Source organism: Rhinolophus sinicus, linkage group LG04 (genome assembly GCF_036562045.2).
Source record: "Rhinolophus sinicus isolate RSC01 linkage group LG04, ASM3656204v1, whole genome shotgun sequence".
Lineage (NCBI taxonomy): Eukaryota > Metazoa > Chordata > Mammalia > Chiroptera > Rhinolophidae > Rhinolophus > Rhinolophus sinicus.
The window spans coordinates 125,406,281-125,425,814 of record NC_133754.1 but is presented as its reverse complement, the minus strand read 5'-3'; positions in this window follow the sequence as shown (position 1 = coordinate 125,425,814).

Below are 19,534 nucleotides of genomic sequence, written 5' to 3'. Positions count from 1 at the left end.
AGAAGTCTCTCATCCCCCATCATCACCTTGCAGCTGTGCCTTCTGAGGCCTGACAGCCTTTACCTTTCCAGGAAATAGAGAGGATGCTGCCATATCTTTTTGCAGTTCAGCTAATCATCCTAAACATATATACATTTCTAATTCTGAGAAAACTGTTTCATTTCTCTGTATTTTCAGTTAACCCCTTTCATCAATTCTAAGACACGTATATTTTCACATTCTGCTGTCTCTGATAGCAGGATGTGCCCCATGATTAATGATATATCATAGTTTAATTGGCTGCATTGTTTTCTGTGTAGTAGTACATAACATAATGCTGTCTCTTTGTAGTTAATGGTGCCGTAGATTTAAAGAGATAGAGTTGCTCATGTGTAATATGAAGATGATACTTTTATGTTGTATTTCAACAATGAATTTTGTTTGCTGGTAGGGAATGTGGTAGAGTGAATAACAAAGCTGGGATAAGAGTGGAATGTTTCAGGGTTTTTTTGTTTGTTTGTTTGTTTTGTTTTGTTTTTGAGTAAGCAGTCAGGATTTTATTATCAGAACAAGTCAGAGATATACGCCTAATGGAAGATACAAATAATTGTTCTGATAGTTTTGGACTCCAGGGTCTCTCTATGGAAAGTTTAGTTCCTTACCTAGACATGGTTGCATTGCTTCCTCTAGGGAAAAGGTTGGAAAATCCAGGAAAACGTTTCAATATTCTTAGAAGCAGAAGTGAACATAATATGGATTTCCTAGAATCCCCAAGTAAAGAAGACATAGGGTCCTTGAGGATATCTGGAAAAATACAGGCATTTGAGACAGTGTTTAAGACAATGACTAAACACGTACACAGTGAGGAGAAATAAAAAGGCAGTTTTCCCATTTCCTTTCCTCAGTAAGGCATGCAAGTTTATAAATGGATAAGGCTCATTTTGGGGGGAATGCCATTATATAGAAAATGTTTAATTCCCTTCATTCTCCAGAAAAAAATAGCTTCAGTCCCTGGGCTGAACAAGGAAACCAAAATAGGGTGACATTATTTTCACATGAACCTCAAGAGTATAATCTAATTGTAGTTACCATTGCATTTACCATTAAAAAATTTGGCCTCCTTTTGTCTATATGAAACCAGGACACTGAATTTTCTCCCTTATAAAGTTTCAAGCAAATCAGAATTAAATGAATTTCTGATGCACAAAATTTTTGATGCACAATCCACAGAGTAAAAAGGCAACCCACAGAATAGAAGATATTTGCAAATCACGTATCTAATAAGGAATATATAGAGAACTCTTAAAACTCAACAATCTAAAAACAACCCAATTCAAAACTGGGCAAAAGAATTGAATAGACATTTATCCAAAGAATATATACAAATGACCAATAAGCACATGATAAGATGTTCAACATCACTAATAATTATGGAAATACAGGTCAAAACTATAATAAGATACCACCTGATGCCATAACTATGGCTTCTGTCAAAAGAACAGAAAACAACACGTGTTGGCAAGGATGCAGAGAATTTGGAACTCTTGTGCTCCATTGATGGGAATGTGAAATGTTACAGCCACTGTGGAAAACAGTATGGAGGTTACTCAAAAAATTAAGAATAGAATTATCATATGACCCAGCAATTCCACTTCTGGGTATATAACCAAAAGAATTGAAAGCAGGTCCCAAAGAGATATTTGTACACCCATGTTCATAGCAGCAGTATTCACAATAGCTGAAATGCGGAAGTGACCCAAGCGTCCATCAACAGATGAATGATAAAATGTCATCTATACAGACAGTGGAATATGATTCAGCCTTGAAAAGGAAGGAAATTCTGACATGCTACAACATGGATGAACCTTAAGGACATGATGCTAAGTGAAATAAACTAGTCACGAAAAGAAAAGAAAAAAAAAGAATTAAATGAATTTCACTTTAAAATGCCAGAAAGGATATGTAAGACTACTGTTTGCTCTGTGTGACACATAAAAGAGAAGCATCCCTCTACCATCACTGGCCCAAGAGCTACTACAGTGAGAACTGGCTGCAGGAAAAGTGATCCATTAGGTCTACTAAGAGGGCGGGGAGAGTCCGGTTTCAACAAAGAAATCCCTGCTCTGTCTGATTTTTAATTATACCCGTATCTCCACCAGATTTCCGGTGTCCCTAACCGACAAGGCAGTGCAGGACCACCACAGGTCAAAAAGACCAATGTTGTCTAGGCGGTGAACATCTCTACTCCATGATTTGCCAACACTTTCTAGGGGCACTGACAGTTGTAAAGGCATCAAAAAGCCTGAGTTTTGGAACAACACAAATACCACTTAACTCATAAACAATGATCAAAGTTCTTGTTCAGGGTAAATGACATAAAAGTAGATAATGAGGTTCCCCCCACCCCCCACACCACTACTCATTTGACTTGAAAGCAGAACAAAATGGCTTCTTCCATACAGTAAAGACAGGCTTTGCACTAATGTTTCTCAAAAGCCACTTATGTCTCCAGTTCTGTCTTTAGTTTAACAAGTTTTAAAATAGTATATATATATATATATCTTTTACACCATTATCTATATATTACACTTTTACATATGTATATCTGTAAAAGATATATATATATATATATATATATATATATATATATATGTATACATGATATACATATATGTATATCATACATATATCAAGATATATATATATTTCCTATGTCAGAGCTGAGGTAAAAGGAAAGAAGACACCCTCTATCCAGAGTTCCTGGAATAGAAAGAGCTCTGGAACCTCGTAGGCATGAGCACACTCAGGTTTGAGACTACAGGTCTGTGGCAATTGTTTCTTCCCCTCTCTCACTAGCATGTCCATCTCGGGTGGCTTGCACACAGCTGGATCCTCGGCCGTTCAGGTGGCCTGGATCTGGATCAGTTCCATCGGAGGATCCTTAGGGGTTGTGCAGCTAGCATCTCTCAGCCCTGCTTTTTGGTTAAAACATTGACTGCTTTTCTGGGGCTTCTTTGTGATCAGGGAATTCATGATGACATGGTAGCTCTCACCCTCACCACGGGACCTTGTTCACGCTGTCAGTACCATAGGGTCATGGCAGGGGAGGGCATGCTGGCCTCTCCTTAGGCCACCTTGGCGAGGTCCTGATACTTGTGCTCTGGAATCACTGGGATGCTGCCCATGACAGATGGAAGAGGAGTCAGGACATAGGTCCTTGAGGGTATCGTCATGGCTCAATGCCTGGCAGTACATCCTGAGGGGAAGGCACATCTTTCCTAGAGGCTCACTAGCCTCAAGAGCAGCCCTTTGCATTCTCTCAAAGCCACTGAAAGACTGGGATCGAGGTGCTTTAATTATGCAGAATTCTGGAGCTGAGTCCCTGCCACCACCGTGAAATGATGTGATGGTCATATTGACAAACATTAACAAGGAACATTGTCCAGCTGCTGCAAATTAGCAAACCTTCCCTAGAAGAGTCTACTGGAGATTCTGTTTTTCTGTCATTATGGAGCTGCTGGTGGCCTGAGCTCCGTCACTAGAAGGCTCTTAAAGCCTGTGTCTGTTGGACATGGTGGGGTTGGAGTCCAACCATGGTGCTCTGGAGAGCGAATGTGTCCCGGCGTCAGGCACCGATTGCAAGTGCTGGTGGCCACAAGTCTCAGACTCCAGCATTAAATCGGCTCTTAAGAGCTAAGTGACATTGGGCAAGACACAGTGTCTCTGAACCTCAGTTTCCTTGTCTGAAAATGAAGATAGACTATCTGCTCTCTCTACTTCACAGGGTTCCTCTAACATCAAACAATCCTCTTTCTTCTTGTTTTTATGAAGTAATGGAGGCATAAGATACATGTGAAATAAAAGAAAATGCATGTGAAAATATTTTGTAAAGTATAAAGGGGCATACAAATGTAAAAATTACTGTTTATGACTTTCTGATAGTAAATACGATTAAATACCATTTTTATGTTCAATTAAAATCAAGCAACATTGCTGAGGCCCTGCTTTTGTACATGACCCTTTGGGAAGGAGTGTTAAGTTACAAGCATATACCTTAAATATAGAAAGGCATGTTTTGTTCAATAAGCTCCCCACCCCCCAAAGTAAAGATGGGTAGCAAAGAATTAGAAACCAATGGGGTACTGTGGCTTTTCCCCTAAGACCCACATGTTGATTCTTGCTAATTCACCTAGGAAAAAAATGTGAGTCCCATAGCTCTGGGCTAGAGATAATTGTCAGAACACAGGAAGAGAATCAGTGATGGAGGGAGAGGGAGAAAGAGAAAAAGAGGGACCTGGGCATTGGAGAGAAGAAAAGATGACGTAGAAGGAAAATCAATCCTTCCAACTATGGCATGTAGAGAGAAGGAACCAAACTATAAAAATGGAAAGTGGGGCCCTCAGATTCAATCAATTGGATGCCAGGTGGACATGGCTTTTAAAAAATGAGGCTATTATCACCGAAGTTCATTTGACAGAGCTTACGTGTACGAGTCAAGTGATCATCACTTTTGTCTACAATCATAAAATAAGGCGCCAGGGTGATTTATGACTCTGCTTTTCTAATACATCCCAACTTGAAAGCATCTGTAAACTTGGGTCTCACCTTTAAAAACTCTTACTGTGTTATCATAGATTGACCCAGTGTCTGGCACATAGTAGGCATGCAATAAATGTTTGATGAATAAACAAACTGAAAAAATGCAGACCTACGTATGTTAGTTTATGTTTTCATGGGGTGGAAGAGCTCAAGGCTGGACAAGAATCCATTTCCCTCCTTACCCTTTTATTTCCTTAAACACGAGACTGTCAGTTAAGACTCCGCCAGTCTGTGCGGATAACGTAGTAATAGTTGGTACTTATTTGGTGACCACTGTGCCAGGCACTGTGCTAAGAAGTTCACATGGAAGTCAATCCTCGCAACAGAAGTGACTGTACAATTACCCCACCTTAAGGACGGGGAAAGGAAAATTCAGGGAGGCTACTCTTAGCAAGGTTAAGTCACTTGCCAAAGGTCACACAGCTAGTAAGTTGAGATCAGGTTAACCAATTGCATATGGTTTTATTTACTAATTTTATTTTAGCAGAAATGGCACTAGGAAGCGGATCAAGATTTACAACCACCCTTTTCTGAGTGGTTAAGAACAGAAGAAAATGTGTACGATGAGGGTAAGCAAGCTATAATATTATTAAAACCTGAACACTCACCTGTTAGCAGTGAACTTAAGAATAGGTAGAGTGGCAAGGGCACAGGCTTTCAAATGCTTTTGATGGCAACCAAAGCAAGAAATGCATTTTACATCGTGACACACACACATACACACACACACACACACACCCGAAATAAAACGTGCACTAAGCAATTCTTACTGTCAATATGTATAATGCATACTAATATTTTCCAGTCCCTTTCTTTTCTTCCCTCCCCTTCCATTCCACTCTGTTCTACTCCAGTATTTTAAATCCTGGTTGGGATGCACTTAATTAACTTCACTATGCATGAATAGTTATGATCTACAGTTTGAAAACCAGAGGTAGAAGTCAATAAAGATAGTATAACAAGAGTAGGTGCATGGACTTCTGATTCAGACAGCGGTGGGTCTTGACTCCTGGGCTGCTGTTATATTAACTGTGTGGGCTACAGCAAGTTACATCTTCTTGGAACTTTAAGTTTCTCATCCATAAATGGGGATAATAATACCTCAAAGGATTGTAGAGCGGAGTGAGTAGGAACATAGGTGCCTCTCCTAGCACGTAGTGTGTCTCACTGGAGTACGGCGACAGCAGTGTAATGAGGCATTTAGGAATGTAGAGTGCCGGCCCTGGCACTCGCTAGCTTTGTGAGCTTAGGTAAGTAATCTCTCTAAGCTTCTCTCTCAGTCATGTAATCTCTCTAAGCTTCAGTTTAGTCATCCGTAAAAACTGGGAGAAATAGTAGTACCTACCTCATAGGGTTGTATGAGAATTAAGTGTGATAATACGTATAAAGCCCTTAACATGGTGCCTGGTGCTTAGAAAGTGCTCAATAAATCATTGGCTATTCAACAAATATATCTATTGTTATTGTCTAAGCACTTAGGGATAGCCTAGAGCTCCCTTGAGTAGGTTACAATTTCTATTTTGATGAGACAAACTCAGGATTGTGTGTGTGAAATCAGAATTGTTTACTTTGCTCATCAGTATTTTGTAGAAGCCAAATCAAATGTGGCTACAGGAAAGAAAATTATTTTAGTAAAAAATGGTTAGATCTGAATTGGATTCCTCTCCTTGTTCTTTGAAAGTATTTCCACAAAATCTAATCTTTGACTTGACATTAAAAATCTATTTTCAGTGAGTAGACAAAAAAAAAAAATAAGAGAATAAGAAAGAACATGACTTTACACACGAAGTGGTAGGGAGTGAGTTTAATTCTGTTGAGATCAGCTAAAGAACTGTCTGGCATGGCCCCCTGCCTAAAGCCTTTTTCCTTCCCACCCAGGTGAGGCAGCCTCTAAGATGGTCCCTAAGGATCAAAGCCCCGTGGAATTCATGCTCTCTGCAATCCCCTCCTCCTGCTGAGTGTGGGCTGGACTTCAGAACTCACTTCTGACTAACAGAATAAGGTGGAAGTCACAGTGTCTGACTCAGAGAGTAGGTCATAAAAGGCAGTGTGGCATCGCCTTTCTCTCCTCTCCATCCTTTGCTCTGGGAGAAGCCAGGGGCCATGTTGTGAGCATCCCCATGGAGAGGCCCATGTGATAATGAAGGTAAGTGTCCTGCCAATGGCCATGTAAGTGAGGTTGGAAGCTGATTTTGCAGCCCCTTCAAGTGACTACAACCCCAGCCAATGGTTTGTGACTTTACCAGAGACCCTGAGCCAGAACTACCCAGCTAATCTGCCCCCAGATTCATGACCTTCAGAAACTGTGAGATATCTATTGTTTCAAGTTGCTGAGTTTTGGGGATCATTTGTTACATAGTAATATACAGTGAGTATACCATCCTTGAATCTTGCTTCCCACAGCATCTCAGTCAGTTCATTATTCATTCATTAATTCCCTCATTCATTCCATAAACGTTTCTAAACTATTCCCTATGTGTCAGGCAGTTAACTACCGTCAGATTCCAACTTTAGGGACCTTGCAGTAAATTCAATGGGCAGACTAACAACTAAAAAGCTAGGTGCACACTAAATGCCACCATGTGGTTTTGATAGAAGGCTTTGGAGACTCTGACAAGGGAATGAGAACTTCCATCCTGGCCAGATGAAAGAGGATTCCAGAGAGGAGATGGAACTTGACTTAAGTCTGGATATCAAAGTGTGGGGGCTTTGTAATGTGTCTACTTGGCTAGGCTGAACTACATTCCCCAGGATTCCCTTCTCTGTTCCTATATGATAGGGTGTAGAGGACAAGGGAGATTCTGGCTGAAGGCAGAAGGGAAGCAGCAGCATTGTGCAGTGCACACACGTTGCCAGATCACCTTGTTGTGCAGCAGTAGCTGGGCCTGTGTTTGTTGTACCTTCCTCTGTATCCCATTTAGCTATTCTGATTTCTGGGGCCGGTATGTATGTTTAGCTCTGTGCTAAAGAGCTTTGCCATCTGAAGGATTCTCTCATCATTAAGGTGAGAGGCAAAAACAGTCATGGTTTCAATTTTTCCTTGTGCTTTGGGTGCCAGCTTTCCTGATTGCCTGCCCCCCTGGACTTCAAGCTCCAGCCTCAGATGTGGACACAACAGCCTTACAGAGACTGCTTCACCATCTCCCACAATTGTGTAAGCCAGTTCCCTATGACAGCCATAGATAAAAGGTCAACAGGTGAAATGAGAAAGAGCATTCAAGGCAGAGGGAAAAGCATGAACAAAAACATGGAAGGGAAATGGGGAACAGTTGGACTAATATAATACTTAACCAGTGGCATACCATTCGTACTGATTAGTCAGAATGAATGCTGGTTCCAGCACTGACCAACCAGAATGAATGATGGTATCTGCATTGACCAATCAGAATGAATGCTGGCCCCAGCACTGACCAACCAGGGTGAATGGTGGTACCCGCATAGACCAGTCAGAATGAACACTGGCCATAGTGCTGAAGCAGGTTCCTCAAGGGCCCTGGCTGTGTCCCCTTTAATTATTGGATTATGGAGACTTCTTGAGGTGAAGTCTGGGTGGCTCTTTTGGTGGTTAAGGACATTTGGGGTGGAGGGTGTCTATTAGAGATGTGACTATTTACCAACTGGGACAGAAATGTTTTAATATTTTAACAACTTGTACTGTCATACTGATGCATTCCAACTGAATGCATCTTTAAGAATTCAGCTTTAAGAAAAAAAATATGTGGGGAGTGTGTGATAAATAGCAAGTTATTTAATGTGACTGGGGCATTGGATGGCTTGGTGTGTGACTGTAGTTTTAAACTCCAGTTACTTAAGTCAATAAAATTGACGAAATTGATTTAACCTGTTGTGTCTTATGTGGCCTTAGTCAAAAAAGCTATTAAAACTGTTCCATGGAGAAATTCAATTTAATCTGATTATAGAAGACCAGGACCTTACACCTTCACTTCAGGAGAGATCAGAAAATAGGAATTTTAGCCTCTGTCCTGCCATTGACACACTGTGACCTAAGCTAGTCCCCATAACCTGTCCTGGAGCCAGAAAGCAGTGACTTTACTTGGGTTTTCCTCTCTGTAATTTTCTGGAGCTCTGGAATGCTTTTCCATTCCTTAATATTACAGCCATATGCCATTCAACTCTGGAGTCAAGAATATTTTACCCAGGAAGCTTGCTATGCACCTCATCGCCTCACCACCAAAATTTTAGTCTGGTGATTACTTCATTTGAGTTGATCCATTATTGCCCTGCTCTCTCTAGATAGCATCACAGGTGTGCAGTTTCTCCCTCCTTTTGATTGCCTTGATCTCTCAGCAAATGATTTATCAGGTATCCCTTTTATATCCTGTGATGTCCCCAGGTACTTAGAACTCTGTATACAGAAGGTGACTAATATTTAAATTTTCATATATCATTTTGGTAAATTTTCCCGTTCCAAATGTAAGTCCAGCAAGACATTCTAAACTAAAATATTTAAAGATTTTGAATAGTGTTTAGCTCTGTATTGTCGCAACCGCCCTTTCACTGGCACGGATAATTTAGAGTTAGACCCCTGTGTGTGCATGCCCTTAATAGTATCTGTGTGCATATAATAATGGTGTATAAATTAACTCATTTTGCTTCCCAGGAAAAGGCAGTCTTGTTCAACAATGATTAAGAATGAATACAAAGAGATTTTCAGCCTCCCTAGAGCCACTAATATCTCTTAACAAGCTCAAACTACCAGAAATTACTATTTGTCATTAAAAAGAAATTCAAATCATGAACAAAAAATAATACAGTTACCCTAGATACACTTCAAATGTTCTTCTTACTGGAGAGTGAGGGCAGTGGGGCTTCATTTGCCACATTGGAAGGCCATCTGCACTGATAAACCTGTCCCTATGGAACTCACTGTCCTTTTGGAAAATGAGAAATACAGACTGAACATTCGATATGGAAAAATAAACACAGGAAAATATTGGACTATGATTCAAAACAAACTTCTAAATCCAAAAAAAAAGTGGATATGCAGACTAACAAAACGGTGGTGTCTGAATGAGATTGCTGAGAATTTGGAATTTTGAATACAAATTCTTTCCTCTCAAGCAATTGAATTTATAGAAGAAATTACCAAGAAAAAGCTGAACAGAGATGACTGCAAACAAATAAAAATCTTAAGGCTTTTGTAATTACTATGAGGCAAATTTTCCTTCTGCAGCTTGGAAAATTTTCTAAAAAATGATGAGGTAGGCTGTTGATCCTTTCTGCTTGTCTTGTTTTCCTATTTAGCAAATATATGTATTTCATTGAACTTGAATGTGTTTATTGCAAACATGGGCAAAAAATTAACATATACATTTAGCATGACCTTGTGAAGTATACAAAGCAAACAGAATAAGAAGAAATTTTCCTCTGCATTCTATTTCCCTGGAATAAATCCTAAGTTGTCTCCCTGTTATTAAACCATTTTTCAATAGTTCAACTCTCATGCATTAGCATGAATAAATTTCTCCTTTCAGGATAGAAAGCAATTCACCATTTTCTTTATCTTTCTTCACCACATCCAATCCTTCAACAAGTTCACTTTTTTACTTACACATACATTCAGGTATATAGAGTTTTTAATTCTTAGCCAATTCTTCTCATTCCCTGATAGAAAAAAAGTGTCTCATAATCTATGCCAATACTCTAGTCAGAATTGGTCTTCGGCGTCCCTATTTTGCCTCCTGTCAATTTTCTGTCGTAAAGAGCATCACAGAATCTTTATTCATGAGCATTCTGAGTCAGTCTTCTAACATGGGGGTAGCTCTAATGTAATTTATATTTAGTTCTTCCTATGCTTCTAGTTCTTTACATCAAGCTCTTCTATTAGCCCTGAGGATAAGTGATCCAATTGGACAGCGTTTTCAACCCTCGGTGCATTTCATCATAAAATACATGAAAATGCTATTATCTGTATGCAATCTTCATTAAGAATCGCCACCACCTGCTTGCTGAAGCCACCACACAGCTCCCCTCATAATCACCATGCAGGGGGCAGCATTAGTTAATGTCATTAGACAAACGTTGAGATCTTTTGCATGCTCATTAGCGTCAGGTGGGAAGAAACTGCTAGACACAGGCATGAAACTTTTTGGGATGACTCAGGCTTATGCATCATTTAATCAGCCAACTTTCTGAGCATCCTTAAAGAACCACGAAGGCTAGAAGAGAAGTCATTTTCTGCTTTTCTCCCAGATATTTCAGGAACAGTGTCAGTTTCCAACTTCACCAATGAAAGTAGAGGGTGATCTTTCCTGGCTGTGTGGCATTGGGCAAGTCACTTAACCTCTCTGTATCTCAGATTCCTCATCTATAAAACAGGGATGATAATTTTATCCACTTCATAGGGTTGGTGTGAGGATTAAAATACAGAGAGGGCACTTTGAACAGAGCCTAGTTAGCTATCATCATCATCATCATCATCATCATCATCATCTTTGTCTTGCTCTCTCTACTTTACATTGTTCATCTAAACACACTGGGGAGCCCACAGAGTCCATAATGGAATCACAGAGAAGAGTGATTTGACTACAAAGCACAGCCGCTTCTTTTGTCCTGCATTCTTGGAGCACTTCCTAAGTGCCAATCACTGCTAAGCTCTTTGCAAACATTTTCTTATGTAAACCTCACAAGAAGCCTAACAGGATAGCCGCTATTATAATTTCTATTTTGTAGATGAGGAAATGGAAGTTTGGAGAAATTGATTCGCTTATAGGACTAAGATCCACAGACTCTAAGAATGGATGGACTTACTATACTTCATGTTAAGTCTGTTTTAGGTGTTATAGACACCTCAAGAATAATTTCAGTTTTAGAGCTGAAAGAGCCTTTAATTTGTTTTAGGTGTTTTAGTCACCTCAAGACTAATTATGATAAAAGTTGTTAGAGCTGAAAGGACCTTTAAACATCATGTAATCCACATAAAGGAGTTAAGGCTCAGAGAAGTTAATGACTTCACCCAAGGTCACACAGCCAATTGTGACCAGCCAGGACCAGAAGAACATTTGCAGGGATCCCGGCCCCTAAAATGCACTGCTTTTTATCTCAATATTATTTTACATAATTACTAGATCTCTTCAAGTGTAAAAATACTTAAACTATGTATTCCCCTCAGAGCATGAGTTTTTTCAGTAAGGAAATCATATACTTAAATGGAAAATTAATTGAAAGGAGGAAAGAAATATTTGGGATAGGTTTTTCATTTAATTTAAAATTAAACAATTGCTCTAAGTGAGCAACATCTTAAAAGATGGCATTAAAGTCATACTTGGGAAGCCACAAATATGATAATAAAAGGTTTTCAGTGCCTGTTTTACCAGACATTCTTCCATCTCATTTTCTTTCCAATGCTTATAACTAGCACAAAACTACAGGAATTAAGAACAGTCTAGTTTCAGCTTTTCTAAGACTTCTTCTGTTTTAAACCTGAATTCCTTAAGGCAGGGAAGAAAAGGGAATTCCCTGTTCCTGTATCCACCCCCCCCCCCACATTACTCTCAAAACACACACACACACACACACACACACACACACATTTATTCTTTCCAGAATGAATTCTACTCTTCTTTTTTCATCTATTCTTTCTCACAGCCTGTGTTCCTGTGTTCTCTCCCCCAGGTCCCTCCCCCAAAACCTAAACTTCAGAATTTGGCTCAGTGAAATTCTCTCAAGATCAAAGTCAAATGGTAATTTCCATGAAAATCAAAGTAATTTTAGTCTCACTCCCTCTCTAACTGCAAAGTCTGGGTCTCGTGCCAGTGAAACACTAAAAATTCCACACTTCCTGTTCTCCTTAGGATGAATCTCCACGCTCCCTCTTCCTTTCTTCTGGTGTCTCTTCACTTCAGGCATATCGCTGCTGTTCTTCAGAGATGTTTGTAGAAACCTTCAGCTTCAAATTCAAGACTTAGCTACTTTTAGTGCCCCCCTCTGGGATGGTAGGAAATTCACATTTAGTGACTTTCTGTATGTCACGTATCATAGTAGGTATAAGAAACATTCTCATTTTACGTATGAGTACCCTCAAGTTCATAGCAAGCATGTCAAATTTTCAAGGTCACAGAGCTTGTAAATGGCCTGGCTAAAATACTAACCCAAGGCTGTCTGACCCCAGAGTTCAAGGCTGTGAGGCTGTGCAAGGCTGTGAGGACGCTGACATAAATATGGGGAAGAATGGGAGGGGCTCTATGCAACACCATGATTCCACCATTACACACTTCTGTCGACTTACTACATACATCTGTAGGGGGATTTTCCATCGGACCTCATTTAACACAAATAATGGGCCAAAAGCAACTGCAAGATAGAGTCTCAACAAGGATCTGCCCTCTCTCATTGCCCCATCCTCCCTCCATGCACAATCATGCCCAAGTAGCTCCTTCATTGCAAGGGGACTGAAGAGACTCTGATTTTGCCCTTAAACTGGAAGGAGCCCTTTCTGAAATCATTGATGCCTTCCAGGAATCCTCCCACAAAGTCACTAACTGGAGAATTAACTGATACAGTAGGACTTTGTATTTCCCTTTGGTCAAGATGTCACCTGGGAAGTTTCATGCAAATGAAAAAAAATTTTTTTCCCCTCAAGAAATGGAAATAGTAGTTCTCCACTTAGTTAGGAAACATCTTCAGAAATAAAAAATACGGTACTTTTTTTTTTATTATTTGAGAGGAAAATATCAAATTCCTAACACAGGAAATCTCTCTAGAGTCTACCTCCACTAGGAAAGCTCATTTTATATTTTACAAGTTTTATGAGAAAAGCATTCAACTCTAATAAGTAGCTCTTTGAGTATTATTCCTGGAGTGTTAAATTCACTTGTGAGACTAGCATAATTCCGCGGGATAAAGACTGGTCCCAACAGGAGTTATAAGTCATCCTAGAGATTATGACATGAGATGCTCAGATATCCATTATTAGAAATGAATCTGTTTTCTTTTGCTACTTTTCTGCCTAGTGGGGAAAAGAAAGAAAAGAAAAAGTACCCGACAGATTCATTAAAACAAACTAACCAACCAAATCCTAGAGAGTATATTCAATGAGATCTTGGCTTTACTTGGTAATGTGAATCAACAAGTGGTTTTCCTGATCTGATTGGACAGGAATGTAAGGAAATGGAAAGTAGAACTAACATTCAATGAGTACACTACCCATCCTGGTTTCCACGTAACTTTGTAGTGCCATTCACTCCTACTCTGTGCTCAGCCTTGTGACTTGCTTTGGCCAATGGGATGTTAACAAACGTGGTGCCAACAGAGGCCTAAAAAGTGCTTGAGTTGCCATTTGTTCTTGTACCCTGCCAAAGCCATGAGAATATGTCTGTGTTAACCTGCTGGAGGATAAGAGACACACAGAATGGAGTTAAGTTACCCGAGTCATCCCGGTTGAGACCATCCTAGATCAGGCAACAACCAGCCAACCAAGCAAGTCCATCCAAAACCAAAAGGATTGCTTAACTAAGCCAAGATCAGCAAAGCTGCTGAGCATAAATCCCAGATGCATGAGTAATAAATGTTTATTGTTGTGTGGTTTGTGGTGGTTTGTTATACAGTGTTATGTGGCACTAGATAATTGATACAAACCCTACAGTGAGGAAATGGTTTCTGGATATCAAAGCATATTGTAAGTTGCGTTGCATGTTTTATGAAAGCGACGGTAGAGATTTCTGTTAAGATAGAATGTAGCCTTATACATGTAAGCCACATCTAGATACGTAGGGGAAGGATTCTTGCTTAAAGGGTGAGATCATTCCTGTACCAATCACTCAGGGCAAAGGAGTAGCTCTCCAAGTAGTAAGTGAATCTATAATTAGAGTAAGGACAGTCATGGAGGTGATATGACAGGGTCGCTCCTAGGCAGGAACTTTTGTCTAGGAGAATGTTTCTCTAGGGTCCTTTTAGAATGACTTCTGCTGTGTGAAGCCTGACCAGTTTACATGTAATGTCCAGGATGATGATGATGATGATGATGGAGGCTGACACTTACTGAGAAGGTTGCTTATTATGTCCCAGGTGCTAGATCAGCTGTTGATGTATATTAGATCATTTAATCTTCTTAACAACCCCAGAAGGTATTACTTTTTCCCCCATTTTATACACTAGGAAATTGAAGCCCCGAGCTAGTAAGTGACTTGCCAAAGACAAATAACAATTAAAGAATAGAACTGAGTGGTCATCATCTGACTTAAGAACCTCGATGCCAAAGGACTTATGGAGCCAAAGAGCAGACACATTGGGTTGGGGCCAGAACTTTCTAACTAGGTTGTAGTTTGTAAACTATGTTGCAGATATACTCTGTTTCTGACTGCATGGGAAGAAATGTCATCCCACCATGAAGCCAGTATCACGGTGGCATCAGGAGGGAATAGACAGAGAGAGCTAGAGAGGGAATGAGAGCAAGAGGAAGAACATGAAGAAAATCTTGATGAAAAGGTGAAGTTGGGGGACAAGGTCAAGTGCCCTTAGTCAGAGCTCTACCTTGCTCACTTTCCCCAGGAGAATCTCTACCTGGTACTATTTCCTTAGGGATTCTGGATATAGTTTTTTTGACTAGAATAGAATTTCCTTATGTTTTGTATGTTCCAGGCCCTTTTCTAAGCATTTCACATAGAGTATGCATTGAATTCTAACAACACTTCAATGATTAAAGATATTTTTATCCTTAGTTTTAAAGATCAATGCTATTCAGATACAGTTCTCAGACTGGTGGCAGGCTGAAGGTGAACTCTTTCTCTCCAGTCCACAGCAAGAGGAGAAACTGAGAGTAGATATTTAGATACTTTTAATAATTAGAGTAATTTTTTTTTTTGCCTGTTGAGTCTAATACTCTAAAAAGTGAGTATATATTTTATAAATTTGTGTTTTTGATACCATTTTCCTGGTAATTCATTTTAATCCATCTTACAAAAATAGTTTTCCCCAAATGGGTTAGAAATTTAAGAAATACAGTTTGAGAAACAGTTCTAGATAATGAAATTGAGGCTCAGAGAGATTAAGTAGCTGCCAAAGTTTTAGTCATTGAGAGGCAAGGCATGGCTCAGACTTGTCTTACTGAAATGCCCATCAAATCATTTTATTTTTATTAAAATTAACATCCCACTTGACTAAGACTGTGCCTGCTCACACCTACCTATTTAAACAATGATACTAAGCTTGATTTGGGGGGCTGGGAGGACAGACGTCGGCATTGGGCCTTTCTATTGATGACAAGTGGGCCATTACAAAGCATAGAAATAGGACTGTAGAGCTGGACTTTAACAATCAAAGTAATGATTTTGACCAGTCCATTCATGTAGTAGACACAGCTATGGCGTGATTCATACAGTATCACTTGGAAATAAGAGCACAGTTTTTCCTTTGCTCCTTCTGCAACTCCCTAAAGGAGAAAAATAGGAAATACATAAAATTCTCATTTAAGAAAAATTGTCTAACAGATCCTACATTTAGTGAAGTGGCTCATTCTGTAGTTTAAAATTCAAAGGAATTTCTCTGTATCATCTGTCAGAATAGAATCGTGCAGTGATTACAGCTAGGAGCAGCAGACACGGGCTCTGGGGTAAGACACGCAGACTTGGCTCCAGCCTTTGCAATTTTCTTACTCTGAAACCTTGGCATTATGCTAACATTTCTGAACTTTTTTCCTCATTTGTAATATGTGAATAATTCATACATCATAGGATTTTGGGATAATTTAATAAGGTAACTCATATAAACTGGCCTCATCAAGTATAAAGTAGGATAATTATATCAGATGCCCCCAAACCAAATACATTTAACCACCTTGTTTGAGAGCCTTTCAAATGTACAGTCTCAAAATAATTAACTAAAGGGTGTTTTTTTTTTGTTTTTTAATTTAGTTATTCAGAAAGTAGGGTGTTTTTTTTTTCTGCAAGTTGTAAAACAAGGTCATTTGACTCAATTGAAAAAATTGAATTAACTGAATGGTTGCATGTTTTATTTCCTTATATAGAGAGTCTAATGATTCAGAATGATATTCTAGTCTATTGTATACTGAAAACTGGTTTTATTAATTTGTGATATATTCACTTTTATAGATTATTGATAATCTTATCTCATAAAGATGTGGGAGAGTAAAATTAGATCATATAATATATAGTTTCTGGTACATCATGGCACTGAATAAATATATTTCCCCTGTATTCTACTTTACTTACAAGTGCTACTGTTTTCAGGTCAATGTCATGTTATAGCATTTGATTACATACAATGATTAGTATGTAATATTAGTATTTTGTTGACTCTTCAAGACTTAACAGAATAAAATCTTTTGTACTCGGAAGGTAGAAATATGGGCATCCATGATTTAAAGCTGTTATGAATTTGCTTTGAAAGCTTATATTGAAATTTCTCCAAATGAATGATAATAAAATCTCTATGATGAATGATTCTCAAGGTCTGAGCTCTAACTAGTTTCTGGAACAGCCTGGAGCCTTCGGCATTTCCTCAGTAATTGGCCCCTAAATTGTGTCAACAAGTGCTTGTGTACTCTTTATAGTTTTGCCTGACCGTTTTTGCCTTTAACCATTCCAATATTCTTTTCTTAGCAAAACACAAACCTGTGTTTTAGACCATTAATTAATTTTCCTTGAAACATCCTGGGGGTCGGAAGTCCAAACACTCTTTCAGAAGCTCATTTTAGGCAACATTGGAAAGTATTTCAGAATATCATACAGGATTAGTTAGAAAACCACTTGGAAACATTGGCTAACTTTATTTCCATCATCTGCTGTCACTTTGCTTGAATCCACAGATTTTAGATCCTGCCAGAGCACATATAATAGCCAGCTCACAGAATTATTGAAGCATTAAGAGAGATTAGGTATATGAGTATTTCCCAAACTATCAACAATATACAAAGGGTATAAAAGGTCAGATATTGTTATTTCATGGGATGCTTTTACTTTGCCACAGTTCCTTCATGGTCACATACTTATATAAGTGTCCCAAGCAGTAAGGGAGGGGTGCAAACCTATCTCAAAATTTTCTTTCTTTTTATCAGACAGGAAAATCTTTCCCAGAAGCCCCCACTCTGGCAGATTGCCCTTAAATTTTCATTAGCCAAAACTAAGTCACATAATCATCCCTAAGGGAAGATCATGAAATTATCCATCTCAGGCAAGGGGAAACAGGATTACCATGATTGGTTTAGACCAAAAGGACACAAATGGTCGGATTTAAAGGTCTTTGATAGCTATCTAGCCTCTAGTCTCAAGAGCCTAGCTTAGCTTTTCTGGGCTCCCTTAGTTCTTGGCTTCTAGCCTGCTTCCATATGTATACTTCTCTCATCTTAACATTCCCTGGATACCTTGACTATACATTCGGATTTTGCCTCTTAAAATATACTTATAATTTCCATGAAGGAAGTATGTCAATCTCAAGAAATCCTCCAAGTGTGCCTGACATCTGCTACATTAATTCTCCCAGGTATGTCTCCGTTTCTGTACCTCTTGTCCACCCAAGGAAATATGGAATTAGAAAAAAATGATGAGCTTTGGAATCAGATGGACCACAGCCTGAATCATGGATCCATCACATTGTAGTTAACTATTAAACCTCTTTAGACTTCCATTTCCTCTTCTGCAAAAGGAAGATAAAGAAATATCTGCCTCAGAGGATTTAGTACAAGGATAGAAAGTACCTGGTCCATAATAGGCAACCGAAAGAGAGAATACATCTTTGTTATTTTCATTATCAAGCCACACATTTCTTCTTGTGATTGCTCTATCTCTAAGACTGGTTCCAACTCTTCACTTGGCTCACTCAGGTTGGAGACGTGGATTCCAGTGTCTCATCTGGCTTTAATGCTGTACTCCTTCAAGACATTTTCATTGCTTCCAATATTCTGCTCTTTGTCTGTTGCTTCTGACACAACTCTGGGTAAAAAGTGCTCAGACACTTGTTGCCCCGTCTAAGAGACACAGCAATAATAAACATTTGTGAAAATGAAAAAAATAAGATAAATGTAATGAACATATAAGAGAGCGCAGTAAAGATCAGCCAAGCCCAATTGCACTCATGACACAGCCTGGACAGGTGGCTAAGTGCAATGGGTAACATAGACTCTGTAACATGAATAACAACAAGGACAGTAAAACTTCAAAGGACAATATTATCAGGTATTGTAAAAGAACAGAGAGAGAGAGCAGGAGAAGACAATGGATCAAGCCATTCTGGTAGATGAACTGTTGACAAAAGACCTAGAAGCCCAAAAGATATTCACATTTCTGTAGCTTTTCTTTAAAACATAATGAGACACAATTAGCTATATTTGTTTAATTTAGGTACATAGTCAATTTATGTTATAATCTTTTTCATGGTGTGTGTATTGTTACACTAAGTATTTTTATTTCATTTTTGGGTATATAGATTCTCAAAAGAAGCCAAGTAACATTGAATACAGTTCAATTTGATTTTCACCATTGAGTATCCCTAGTTGGGTTCATCAGCACTCTTAATCACACAGGGCGAGGGTGAGGTGAAATGTCTCACAAATATTTACCTGCTCTCAACTGTTGTTGAAACTTTGCATTCAGTGCTCAACCTAAGTGCAGAAGCATAAGACAGACTGGTAATTGTCATCAAGTCCTTTCTATTGATGTTCTAGACTGTCTGCCTGGATTCTACATACTGTTAATAGAAAGATGACAGATTCAACCTTCAACCCTTCCCCTCCCAGAGGCCATTGGGGTGGGACTGAAAGGCTCAACCCTCTAATCACGTGATTGGTTTTCATGGCAATTCTCCCAGAGTTCCTAAAGTTGCATCATTAACATAACAAATAACACCTTTATCGTCTCATCACTTAGGAAATCCCCAGGATCTTAGAAGCTTTGTGCCAGGAACAGTGGAAAACCAAATATCTATCTCTTATAAATCACAATATCACTGTGAACTAGCATAGCTTGTTATTTGTGTACTTTAT